Below are 14,934 nucleotides of genomic sequence, written 5' to 3'. Positions count from 1 at the left end.
ACTAAAATTAATTACGTGTTATCCTTAATTTTAAATGGTCTTAATCGGTATTTAATTTTAATTTCCTAGATTTTGATCTTATTTTTTTTAAACAAAACAAAACTAATCAAAAATTAAAAAAAAAAAACAAATTGAAAAGGAAAAAGAAAAAATTTCACACGCATTTCTTTTACTATGCCTTTTGTTCATTTTTCTTTTTTTTTTTTGTATATTATTCTCGATAAATTAGGATATATTCACACATAAGATAACATGTTGCACTTTATACATAAGCTCTATACCCAACCTCAATCCTTTATAAGAGGAAGTAAAGTACATATGCTCTCATGAGGTGATAACCTTCGTAATGGCAAACGAAATACTTTCACTTAGATTGAACCTTTTTTATTTTGTAGCTTGTAATGGGTGAGGATCGAGGTACCTTACTAGTCTAGCACAGATGATAGTGAGAAATAATTTGGGAACCTTTAGATGCATGTTAATCCAAACCAAGCATGTAATAAACCTAGGAGGCTAACCTTAGGTAGAGATTCACCCACCATTTTATAGAAAATACCTAAGTCCAAAACATGTAAGAAAAACAAGACAGAGCAGAACAAAATAAAAAACAAAACAAAACAAAAAAAAAATTTCTAAATCTCAAACCACATCCTCATACTAACTCAATTTTGGTTTCTTTTTTTTTCCTTTTACATAAATCATATCGTACAGTTCTAAATCAAGGTATTTGCTTTGGGATATCTTTTTCCTAAGAAGTTAATCATGGATCCCATAGAACTACAAATTTGTTTGTCTTCCATAAATGCCCCATGTGATTCATATAATGAAGTATATGTTTGGTCAAAGGAAGCCTAGTAAAAAAAAAAGAGACTATCAGTTATGTGTCTGAGTTACCCAAGAAGGTGTATTTGGATCTCACACAGAATAATTTTGAAGACTTAGCCATCATCTAAGGTCAATTAATTGAAAAGAAAAGGCTTTTGTAAGAAGTATGGACAGATTGTATCTCTCATTCCAGTAGTGATAAAAAAACAGTTGGTCAGGGCAGTTATACAATTTTAGGATTTGTCCTATAGATGCTTCACTTTTAATCAAAAAGATTTGGTGCCCACTATTGAAGAGTATTTTATTTTGCTTAGGGTAAAACTACAATGTCCAGATAAAGTATTTACCTAAAAGTCAAAATTAGGTTACCACAAAAGGTTGGCTAAGCTTATGGGGGTTAAAGTGAAAACCATAGATTCTTTCGCAAAGCCCAAAAGTAAACATCTCGGTATTTGTTGAAACTTTTTTTAAAATTTTATTTAATGACATTTAAATGATGATAAAGGCATAATTGTATTTGCTTGGGCATTATATGGTAAGGTGATTTTCTTGAAGACCTCCAGTTACATTGAGATAACTATTGTGGACTTTTTTAAGTAAATTAAAATCCAAGCAATTAATTTTACATAACAGTCTTAGCTGAAACTATTAGGTCATTGAATTTCTATCGACAAAATTGAAAAAGATAGTTCATAGGGTGTGCACCTCTATTATATGTGTGGGTTGGAGCCATTTCAAGTGTGGGAAGAGTGTACTTTCAAAGCTGTATCTTTAAAATAAAGCACCAATCAAAGAGTTTTACAGAAGCCAATGGCCAACATTGAAGTTCTAGGAAGAACGAGTTCTATTCTTACAAAGGCTTATTAGGGATGAAATAGAATGGATGGTGCCATGGATGCCCCGTGTGCCTATGTTGTATCAAGGAGGAAATAAACCATGGATACCATTGTTAGGACTTTGGGGTGTGGTAAGTTACACTTTGTTGATGGTGTTGAGGCAATTCGATGCAAAATGGTTTGTTTTTGCCATTCATGCCCTAGTTTAAGTAGAATTCACTTACGAAAAGTCCAATCTACCAAAAACCTCGAAGCAGTTAATTCAAGCATGGAAAAAAATTTGAAGAATGAAATTAGGGCCTCTCTTCAACAAAGTCACTTCTGATTACTAGATTTGGAAAGTGAAATGACTTAAAGACATGGTGCTCATTCGTAATAATAGCCCATATCAATTAGCTAACCTTTCGCTAGAAGTGTAATTATCAAAAGTTGAAATTGTTAGAAAGGAATTGAAAGTTGAAAAAGAAGAAATAAAAAGAAAAAATTTGAGACTTTATGAAAAGATAAGACAGTTGAAATATAAATCAAAAGTACAAAAAAGCAAATTGGAGAAAATCATAAAAGAACGAGATGTGGCCAACTATAATTTGAAAGATTTGTACCAAGAAAATAAGAGATTGCAAGTCCAATTCAAAACTAGAAAAGTTACCAAGTCTTACCTTAGTCGATAACATGAAATAAATGAGCTTCGAGAGGAAATAGACCAATGAAAAGGCAAAGCTCAAGCAAAGCAAAAGAAGACCACCAAAATTTCTTAAAAATGGTAGAATTAGAAGGGGTTATACTCGACAACTTTAGCAAGAATGGTGGAATGTCAAAAAGAAAGACTATGCTTGCAAAAGAGAGAAAAAAAGACCTTAAAGTACTAAATAAAAAAGAATTACTTCACCAGGTGATCCAAGGGTTAAAGTTGCAACTACAAGACTTTAAGAATCATATTCAGCAATAATAGATTAATGACAGAGAAAGAAAAAGATTAGATCTTCACATGTGTTTCAAAAAGAAATGCCTTTATGAAATAGAGAGTAAAAAGCTTAGGAAAGCAATAGTACATAGAGCACTTGATTGGTTAAGTTTGTAAGGTAGTAAAAAAGATATGGCAGATGGTTGAAATGGTAGAGGCATTAAAAGAAAAAGTCAATCTCATAAGAAAATATGGACAGCGTCTAGTGAACTTTCTAAATGAGGCTAAGGATCATTATGAGTAAGTCAAACATTTCTATGAATATAATTCTAGGATGATAAATCTTATGTAACAAAAGTTGTATGGCATCAATGAAAATTTCTAATGTTAAAATTCTTTCAAACTTGCATTCATGCATTATGTGCATTTTTTTAAAAAATTAAAATAAAATAAAATTTCCAATACATAGCATTCTGATTTTAAAAATTTGTGGTAATAAAAGTTCAAGAATAGCTCACCCATAAAAAATTTTGACTTAACCTACTCACTATTCATACAACATTAAAGCTCAAACAAGAATCATGAAACAAGAACATACCAGTTGATTTAAAAAGATTGAGAAGTCTCAAAAGGAACTAAAAGGGGATCTTAGTAAGATAATGAACATACTCAAAAATCTTGATAAAAGAAAAGTGGTGAAAAAAAACCCTAGCTTTCAAAAGTAATCACCAGATATGGTGGATCTTGTATACCATCTAGGGTTTGAGCTACAACCAACTCAACATTCTCAAGGAGCCAAAGTGCAAATTCCTACTCCCAGAGGATATTCCTATCCTCATCTAGGAATGACATCCACAATTGTTCCATGACAATTTTAAAATTTTGTAAATATGTCATTGTAGAAAAATCACCCGAGCCAATCTTAGTTCCTGATTGACTTGGATAATCCCAAAAAAAGAGAAAAGCTAGGGATGAAAACATCTGAGAAAGTAAAAAATACCAATGCCCAGTAGAAGATAAAATTATTTAAAAAAAGATTTAGGACTATAAAAAAAATAGATTTTTATGGCTTTATAGACACATCTAAGCTTTGTTTGGTTCCAAATATGGTCATTTCACCTAAATTCAAGGTCTCTGAATTTCAAAAAAAATGATTGCACAAAATGCCCAATGACTCATATCAGCATGTACTGTCATAAGATGATAACGCATGTAGGGTTGGCAGCCCAACCCGTCTCCGGTAGGTTTTGACTCGACTCAACCTAATAGGGTCAATTTTTTTGTTTTTTGAAAATTGAGTTTCAGGTCAGGTCGAGTCAAGTTCGGATTTTAAGCAAACCTGACCCTACTCGACCCGATATTATATAAAAATTATTTTTTAATTATTTATTTATATATTTATCTATTTATATAATTATATAATTATATTTAAAAAATAATATTTTATTAATTTCAGATCTGGTCAAATCAGGTCAGGTACAATTTATGCAATATCAGGTTGCGTTCGGGTATGAAAAAAATAAAAAAAATTTTAGGTCAAGTCGAGTCGGATTCTTGGAATACATGCATCAACAGCTTCTCATCATGAACTCGTATTCATTCTTGGTAGGAAATCATAAGGGTATTCTTTACACAATACTAGCATCTCATGGATCTAGCTCCAAATCGTCTATCTCTAAGAACATGAAAAAGAAAGCAACAAAAAACTTTAAAAAGTATGCACAGAGATGAAAAAATGTAGCCATACAAGTACAACCTCTTTCATTGAGAAAGAGACAAATGTTCTGCTTGTGACACTCTTAAAGCACCTTACTATAAAAGACTGATAGGTAATGTAATCAAAAATTTTGTAGATATGGTGATATCATGTGAGATGATTAAAAATATCATAATAAATGACAAGCTCGATGCAGGAGGGACAAGCAAAGCAAAAAAAGGCAAAGCTCTTAAAAAGAAGAAAATGAAGCTCAAATAGTGAACTATGTAGGGCAACAATTCAGAGGCTTCATGCCATATCCCGTACCAGTATACCAAACCTATTACCCTCTCATAAACAATGTTATATCCATACCTTATCCATATCAACCATATCAATCGCTACAACAACTAGCTTATTTACCACCTTTTTAGCCATCCTTTTAGACACTCTCTTATTCATACAACCATCCTGCTGCACTTACCATGCCAAAATAGAAACCCAATCCAAGTAATGGTCCAAAACCCTTAAGAAAGACCTAAGAAATAACCGCTTTTGACCATATATTAAAATACAAAGTGCAAGGGCTAATCAATGAAAGAATTTTAAATTTTGATACCAGCCAATGAAGGACTCCAAATGTTAATAAGAACCCTTTACCAAACCATACTCAACCATCAATAAATGCTTTGATTGATAGGTAAACAAGTTATGTGAAAAAAGAGATTGCAAAGTTAAAACTCTGCTGGCTAAAGTGTTTGAAACCTTGGTCAAAGCTAATATGTTGAAGTCAATAAAGTCTTAAAATTGCTCCAAAATGATTAACTTAGCCGATAGCTGCAACTATCACTGAGGTGCTTTAGGGCATTCTATCGAGGGTTGCAACGAAATTTTATCAAGAGGTATAGAAGTTGATGGACATGGGTTGGATAGAGTTTTACAAAGAAAAAGAAGAGTTGATGAAACCTGTATCTACCATTGATTCAAAGAACAAGTTTGTGCATAGATCGATAGTTACTATGATGAAAAGTTGAACTCGAGGCCAAAAAAGCCTATCTCTCGACCAGTAATGACAATTAAAGTTTTTGACCCTTTTTCATACCAAAATGACAAAATAGTACCATGAAAGTATGATTGTGATGTTGTAGTCAATCTAGATATTGCAAATATAATGAGCATAGGTGGTATGACATGAAGTGGGAGATGTTACACTCTAAAAATACTAAAGAAAGCTAAGAAAAAAAAAGCAAAGGTTGGAGAAAAAGAGGGAAGTTAGAGTAATCCTATGGTAATCCCAGATAAAGAATGCTAGAAGTCGGTCTTTAAATATGAAGCTTATGAATTTTTAAAGTTAATAAAATATAACAAGTATAGCATGGTAAAACAGTCGAACAAGATGCCAACTAGAATTTCACTATTTTCATTATTACTAAACTCAGAGTTGTACCGTAACACTTTACTAAAGGTACTGAATCAAGCATATGTGTCCCATAATGACTCTATTTAATACATGAAACAACTTATTAACAATTTGACAATCTCAAATTATATCTCTTTCTGTGATATAAATATTCCTCCTGAAGGTCAAAAAATTACTAAGGCTCTTTATATTACTATAAAATGCAAGAGTCATATAATGGCTAAGGTTTTGATTGAAAATGGCTTATCAATCAATATTATGCTTATGATTATTTTGATAAAACTACCATTTGATAGATCTTACATAAACCTAGTCATATGATAGTTTGAGCCTTTGATGAGGCTCAAAAAGAGGTATTAAGAGATATAAAAATGCCATCGCAAATTGGCTCTTGCACTTTAAATGTGAAATTTCAAGTTATAGATATATCTCTCTCATATAGTTACTAATTAGGTAGGCTATAGATTCATATAGTAGGTACTGTTCCATTTTTATTATACTAAAAAGTTAAATTCCTTGTTGATGAAAAGCTTACATGCATGGTAGGAAAAAAAGATTTATTAGTAACACAATCGGTAAATACTCTTTATGTGGAAACAACAAATGAAGTCTTGAAGTGCTCTTATAGATCTTTTAAGATTGCCAAGGTAACATATGTAGCTAAGAGATCTAAATTATATTCATCACACTTATCTATAACTACTAAAATGGTCATCAAGTAACTTACCAAGATGGGATGGTAGCTTAAAGTTAGACTTGAGAAGAATCTATAAGGAATTATGAAGCTGCCAATAATATATGATAAGAAAGATAGATTTGGCTTGGGTTATAAACCAACAAAAGGAGACAGAATGAAAATGATGAATGAAAAGAAAGAAAAGAGAATGGCTAATCTTTAGGGATATAAGCCAGAGTCAGAGCTAATGGTTATTTTGTACCTTTATGATTCCTTCCATTAGAGAGGATATATTTAATTAGATTCACTTGAGACCCCAAATGCAAAGTTGATGAAAGCTTTTTTTGAGCTAGCCATTCAAATTATGGATGAAAAAAAAAAAAAAAGCCAAGATGAAGAATTGTTTATGCATTTTTACCCTCCAAACTTTAAGCTAAATAATTGAAATGTCATAGAACTACTTGTTGTGTTTAAACCTTTGAAAAGTAATGTAATTTAATCTCAAATTACTCTTCATAAGCATTAAAAGATTTTTTGTGGTTTATTCTTTTAATAAAAACTTAAAAAATGCATCTACATTTCTTCTATTTGTTTTTACTTTCATTCAAACCATTTCTCTTTTCATTTTACCTTAATCATTTTCTTGCTATCCCACTTTGTGTGCCAATATTCTCTTCATCTCACCTTGTGCAAGGTCCTAAATAATGAACACGAAGATAATCATGACAATAATCTCATATTTGATTTTGAAAACCCAATTCATGTTGATAATGAAAAGATTTAGATAATTACACATTGCCTCTAGTTTTGTTGAAATTAATAAAACATGAAGATAAGCCAATTGAGCCTCACCAGAAAATTATTGAATTAATAAATTAGGGGATGATGAAAATAGAGGAAAGGTTAAAGTTGGTACATCTTTTTCACCAACTGACAGACAAAGGCTAGAAAACTGCTCCAAAAATACATAGATGTGTTTACATAGTCTTATTAGGATATGCCAAGACTCAGTATTGATATTGTAGAGCACAAATTACCTTTGAAATCAAATTGTAAGCCAGTACAGCAAAAGTTAAGGTGCATGAAGCCAAAGATGCTACTAAAAATTAAAAAGGAGGTGAAAAAATAATTTGATGCTGGATTTTTTAAGGAGGTAAAATATTCTAAATGGGTAGTCAATATAATGCCAGTTCTCAATAAGGATAGGAAGGTGAGAATATATGTCGACTATTAGGACTTGAATAGAGCAAGTCCCAAAGATAACTTTCCTTTACCCCATATCGACACCTTAGTGGATAACACTATTAGGATTTTCATATTTTCCTTTATGGATGGCTTCTTAGGCTACAATCAGATCAAGATAGCTCGAGATAATATAGAAAAGAGAACATTTGTAACCATGTGAGGGATGTTGTGTTACAAAGTCATGCCTTTTGGGTTGAAAAATGCTGGTGCTACTTATCAAAGAGTAATGGTAACTCTATTCATGACATGATGCATAAAGAGATAAAAGTGTATATAGATGGCATGATTGCAAAATCTCATGAAAAAGAAGATCATGTAGTCAATCTCAAAAAGTTATTTGATAGATTGAAAAGATTCCAACTAAAGCTAAATACTGTTAAATGTACATTTAGTGCTAAATCTAGAAAACTATTAGGCTCTGTGGTCAGTGAAAGAGGATTCGAAATAGATCTGAATAAGATATATGCCATCTAGAACTTTTCTCTTTCTTATACCTCGAAAGAAGTGTGAGGGATTTTGGGAAGATTGAACTATATTGCTCTTTTCATATCTCAACTCTTCGACAACTGTGATCCTATTTTTAAACTTTTCAAAAAATGTGATCTAAGAGAATGGAATGATGAATGTCAAGAAACTTTTGATAAAGTCAAAAAAACTTGTCAAATCCACCTGTGTTGGTGCTACAGTTTCAGGAAAGCCTTTGATTTTGTACTTGACAGTACATAAAAATTCAATGAGATACGTGCTTAGGTAAGAGATGAAACTGATAGGAAAAAATGAGCAATTTACTACTTTAGCAAGAAATACACTGATTATAAGTCTAAGTACTCACCATTGGGTAAGATATGTCATGCATTGGCATGGACAGCTCAAAAGGTCAGACAATAAATGCTTTATCACATTACTTGGCTCTTAGCAAAGCTAGATCCATTAAGTATATCTTTGAAAAACCTTTATTGATAGGGAGAATAGTACGATGGCAAGTTATGCTATTAGAATATGGCATTATTTATGTAACTCAATAGCTATTAAAGGGAGTGCAATAGCCAAGTTCCTTGCCGATCATGCGACTGAAAATTATAAGCCAATGAAACTGGATTTTTCTGATAAGGATGTGATAACCATTGGAAAGAATGAACCTATTAAGAAGTCTTGGATAATGAATTTTGAAGGAACTGTTATTGTTTTGGGCTATAATATTGAGACAATTTTAATATCTCCTAATGGATACTATTATCATATTACAGCCAAGTTGAATTTCAATTGCACAAATAATGTGGCAGAATACAAAACTTGTGTTATGGGTCTGTAACTAGCAATTGAAAAGAAGATCAAAATGTTGGATGTGTTTGGAGATTTAGCTCTAGTCATCTATTAGTTACGAGGTGAATGGGAAACAAGAGATTCCAAGTTAACTTGATACCATAAATACATCTCTAACTTGTAAGCAATTTAAAGAAGTTCAGTTTAAAAATCTACATAGAAAAGAGAACCAAATTACTGATGCACTGGTTACTTTGGCTATAATTATCAAAATAGAAGCAAATATCGAAATCCAACCCATTAAGCTACATGTAATATATCTACTATTACATTGCTCAGGTGTCGAAGAAAAAGTTGATGGGAAGCCATGGTATCACGATATTATGCAACACATCAAAAGTCAACAATACCTAGAACATGAAATAGAAATGATAAAAGGACTATTAGAAGGCTGGTTATAGGTTTCTTCCTTGATGGAGATGTCTTTTATATAAAAAGTTAAGACTAGATGCTTTTATAGTGTGTGAATGCAACTGAAGTAAAAAAGATAATTGAAAAAATGCATGACAGAGTTTGTAGGGCATATACGAGTGGTCATATGATGGCTAGACAAATTATAAGGGTTGGCTATTATTGGTTGACAATGGAGAGTGATTGTATTTATTATGTTAGAAGATGCCATAAGTGTTAGATTTATGCTGATAAATTCATGCTCTTCCTTCAACTTTGCACATTTTGGCTCTTTTATGGCCATTCTCTATGTGAAGCACGGATGTTATACATCCCATCACTCCAAAAGCTTTAAACGGGCATAGATTCATTTTTGTAATAATTGATTATTTCACAAAATGGATATAAGCTGTATCGTATGCTAGTGTGACATGATCCATGGTATACAAGTTCATAAAAAAAAGAGATAATATGTATATATGGGCTTTCAAAGACAATTATTTCTAATAATGCCAAAAACTTGAACAACAAAATGATAAATGAAGTTTGCACTTAGTTTAAGATCCATTATCATAATTCAACGCTATATCGTCCAAAGATGAATTAGGCAGTAAAAGCTGCAAACAAGAATACCAAAAAGATCCTAAAAAAACTTATTGATACTTACAAAGACTGGTATAAGAAGTTACATTTTGCCTTACATGCCTATAGAACATCAATCCGAATATCTACTAAGGCCACCTCATTCTTTTTGGTTTATGGAATGAAAGCTATATTGCCAATTGAAATGAAAATTTCTTCAATGAGAGTTTTGATAAAAGTCAAGTTAGAAGAAGTAGAATGGGTCCAAAATTGCTATGAACAGTTAAATCTCATTAAAGAGAAAAGGCTTACAGTACTTTACCATGGTAGATTGTATCATAAGATGATGATAAAAGCACATGATAAGAAAATTCACCCTTGTCACTATCGAAAAAAAGACTTAGTGCTAAAAAAGATCTTTTTAAATTAACATGATAATCGAGAAAAATAGACATCAAATTGAGAATGTCCGTATATAGTGAAGAAAACTTTTTTCAGTGGGGCATTGATTTTGGCAAAAATAGACGAAAATGATTTGCCTACTCCAAAAAACTTAGATGTTGTGAAAAATACTTCATTTGAAAAAATAAAGTAAGAAAAAGAATGACATATCTAAGTTAAAAACCTATAAAACTGGCTTGGATATAAAAATGAAGTATCATCAAGAGATAACTTCTCAATACAGGGGCAAATGTAGTTTGACAAACTCTGAAAAATCAAAGAAGTCACCTGATTTAATTTTAAAGAAATAATCAGAGAATATTTTGTTCATGACTATCTTGTAATCACTATATGGGTACCTTTGTTTCAACCAAGCACTTTTGTTGCCATGCATTTATTATCAGTCTAATGAAATATGCTTTCTTTCTTTTAAAAATAATGCCTATCCATTCTTTTATCTCATTCGATATCTTTGTTCACCTTACAAATGAATAGGAGAAATGTGTGATTGTATTTTATTTTTCTTGAACTTAAAATGACAAAAAATAAACATAGAAGATCTCAGCATTACTTTTTTAAAAGTTGATAAAGGCAGATGAAAAAAGATGAGAAAAGCATGACAAGACATTGATGTTGCAATCTTTTGAAAAAAAAATATTGTTGAGGAAGAATACAATAGTCAAATGTTAAAAATAGATCGATCATATGACAATTGTTGAGAATTTTGATAAAAGAAGAAAAAATGTGAGAAAATTTGGGAACTTTTTTACCATAATTAGAAAAGAATAATTTTGATCGCATTACATGCATTGCATCTAGGGCTTATATGCATTCATGAATGGTTATAACAAGGATAGGGACTTATTGTTCCATAGTGAAAAATAAAATTTTAGTCTTAAAGCAAGTATAATGATCAAATAAAAGACTTCAAAAGAGTAAATTTTACTTGTTCAAAGATAAGAACTCAGTTTCGAGAAAAGATGAAGAATTTTGTTTAAAATTGTTAAGCTTCTACCTAGATAAGTCTTTTTTAAGATAAAAATTTTTAAAGTTATTAAGCCTCAACATAAAGCAGGCCTTTTCAAATAAGAATTTTAAAGTTGTTTAGCCTCTACTTATAAGAGCCTTTTTCAAGATGAGTTTTTTTTTTTAAGTTGTTGAGCCTTTACCTAAAGGAGCCTTTTTCAAGATGAGAATTTTTAAAGTTATTAAGCATCTACATAAATGAGCCCTTTTCCATATAAGAATTTTAAAGTTGTTGAACCACTAACTAGAGGAGCTTTTTTTAAGATGAGATTTTTTTTTAAAAGTTGTAGAGTCTCTACCTAAGGGAGTCTTTTTCAAGATGAGAATTTTTTCTAAAGTTGTTGAGCCTTTACATAAAAGAACCCCTTTTCAAGATAAAAAATTTTAAAGCTGTTAAACCTCTACATAGAAGAGCCTTTTCTAGATAAAAATTTTCAATTGTCAAATCTCTACATAAATGAGCCATTTTAAGTTTTCAAAAGTTGTTGAACCTTAAGTAAGAAGAGCATTTCAATTTGATTTTTAAAGTTTTTCAGTCTTTAATGAAAGAAGCCTTTTGATTTGGTTGGATCAATTAAACCCAAAAAAAAAAAAAAATTGGATTTTAGATAAAATTGTTATCTTTGTCTTTGCCCCATTCATGATCCTTAACAATGCGTAAAGAGGGGCAGCTATAGATACCAAATTTGTTTGAGATTTTAATTGGGTGTTGGTTTAGAATTCACTAGGTTTTATCAAGTTCTCAAGCCAAGGCTTGATTTCCATTCAATCAAGCCTAAGGTCTAGTTTCATTTTTTAGGCCCAAGCTTAGCCTTTTATTTTTACTTTTATTGTATTTTTAATTTTAAAATACAATAATATTAAGTAATAATAATAATAGTATAATACAAAAAGGCTAAAAAGGAAAAAACAAAAAGGCCGATGGCACTAGGTGCCATGCACGGTACCACTGCCACCTCTTGTTAACCCTCTGTATATAGAGCCCTATGCATTTCATTGCCTCCCATGCCCAAACCCTTTGAAAGCCATGCACCATGCCCCTAACAGTCATTTACCCATACCCTACACCACTCCAGTGCCTCTAAAACTCCACTATAGTGCCACTAGCCTACCCAGAGCCCTATAGCACCTACCCCTTACACCCTGACCTAAATCCACCAATCCTTATGTTTAATAGCCAAACTTATACCTTGGACACCACCTATCTAGGCATAGAGCCATGACTGAAGCTTTATTAATAAAGCTCCGTGGTGGTAAACTAGAAGAAAGAGACATAGAGGGAGACCTTGTCAAATTGAAAACCCATTGCAAAAAAATAAATCCAAATACCCCCACAAAAAACCACCAAAAACATAAAAAATTAAAACCATTGCCAATACAAAAAAAAAAAAATCATAAATCAAGTCAAGAAAAGTCAAATAATCCCCTAGAAACAGGGAACCCAATGCCATTAAAGAAAAGACAAAGCACAAAAATAAAAAATAAAAAATGCAAGTCAAAAAGAAAAAAAAAGGTTTGGCCAAAACTTTGAAGGTCGATCTAAGCTGTTTGGGACTCTTTTCAATGAAATGGAGGCTAGATCTGGAAAATGGGAGGCGAGAGGAGTTTATGGGTTAGTTTTAAGGTTTTTTCGATGATTGGTACAGCAATCAACGATTGTTGGCGATGAGAAACAAGGCGATTGTTACGATGGATAACTACCAGCTCTTGGGTATATTGAGGGAGAAGAAGATAGTTTTTTGGAGGCTTTTTTTTTTAAAAAAAAAAGGTTGAAATGAACTGAAAAAAATTGGGTTTATATATAAACTATCTAAAGGGAATGGCCAAAACGACGTCGTTTTTAGGTCTTAGGATCCACACGTAAATCGAAAACCTGACTCGGGATTCATGCAACCGATCTATGACCCGACTCTCAGTCAGCCTAGATTGATCTAGTTCAATTGGTATTAAATCGCTACAAACCTAGTCTGAATCGTTGAATCGACCAAATCGACCTGTTGACTGGTTTAGTTTAGGTAATAAATTTTTTTTTTAATTTTTTGAATTATTTTTTAATATTATTTTTTTTATTTTAAATTTTACTATCAATATTTATGCATGTTAAAATGTTAAAATGTGTTAGAATAAACTTTGTTGTTTTTAATAAAAAATGAAGTCAAAAAAATAAATCACACTAAATAATGAAAAACAAATTTTGATCTTTTTCTTTTCTTTTCTTTTCTTTTCTTTTTTCTTTCCTACTAAAACTCAAAATGAACTTTATAAAACAATATAATTATAATAAAAATAATAAATAAGGATTATAATACTAATACTAAAAAAAACATAATTTTTATTTTTAAGTTTTGATTTTTTTACAAGAAAATTAATAAAAAAAAGTAAAAAAAAAAAAGATTTTTTATCCAATGATGAAATTCAAAAGTACTCTTAGTAGTGATACGTAAGAAATCTCTAGTTAAGAAGAGGTTTTTTAAATACTATCAACGTATTAGAGTATTTATAAAAAGTTTTCAATACAATAAAAATTTTCCTTTTTTTTACTATAAAATTGATAATAAAATAGTAAAGAATGAGGAAAAAGGAAATTTTATTCAATAATGAGATTCTAGAAATATTCCGAGTGTAATGCTTTACAAAATCCCTAGATGAGAAGATTTTTTTAAAATATTACCAATGCATTTGAGTATTTCTAGAAAATCTTCAAGATGATAAAAATTTCTCTTTTCTTCAAAAATTAAATTAAAAAATCAATAAAATTTCTAAAAGAGAAAATAAAATATGTGCATCAACATATTATCATTTGCATTGCATGCACAATATAGTTTTTTACAAAAAATAAATTCAAGCCTCTGATGATGAGATTCTAAGTTATTTCGAGAAGTTATGCCTAAAAAATCTTTAGGTGATAAAAAGTTCTTTTAATGTTACCAATATACTAGAACATTTTAAGAATCACTTCAGTAAAAAGGTTTCAATTTATTTTTTTCAAATAAAACAAAATAACAAAAGATAATAAATAATAAAAACAAAAAAAAAACAAAAAAAAATTTCTATAAACCACAAAAGTCCATTTTTCAAACACCAAAACTAAGATTGTTTTTGTCAAAATCAAAGGATAATATGTGTTTAATTGGTATCATTTTAAACAAGTATTGTATGGGTGCTAATCTTCTCCACACGTAACCAATTCCCGGACCCAAACTATTTTGCAAACCTAAAAATTTTTTTAATAAATTTTAATTAATTTCAAAATTTTATTAAAAGAGTATATTTTAATAGGTGGCCAATCACACCTAACCAAAAAAAATATTGGTGACGATTTCATTTTTCATTTTGTTTCCAAATTCATTAGGTGGCTCCAAAACTGTTACGACATTTGTCTCCAAATAATTTAAAAGGACATACTAATGCCTTTGGTTTTATATTTGGAAGTAATTAAAATTAAACTTAAATTAGGATGTTGAGGCAAAAAAAATTGTCAATAGTTATAAATAGCAACAATTATAATATTATTATACAAATAATTTTGAGACTTTTACCTTTGCCTCTAAATATATTGTTCTTTTTTTA

The sequence above is a fragment of the Durio zibethinus genome, chromosome 6 (assembly GCF_047325235.1).
Source record: "Durio zibethinus cultivar Kanyao isolate XHJ-2024 chromosome 6, ASM4732523v1, whole genome shotgun sequence".
Lineage (NCBI taxonomy): Eukaryota > Viridiplantae > Streptophyta > Magnoliopsida > Malvales > Malvaceae > Durio > Durio zibethinus.
The sequence above is the reverse complement of the archived record's forward strand: the minus strand, read 5'-3'. Positions refer to the sequence as shown.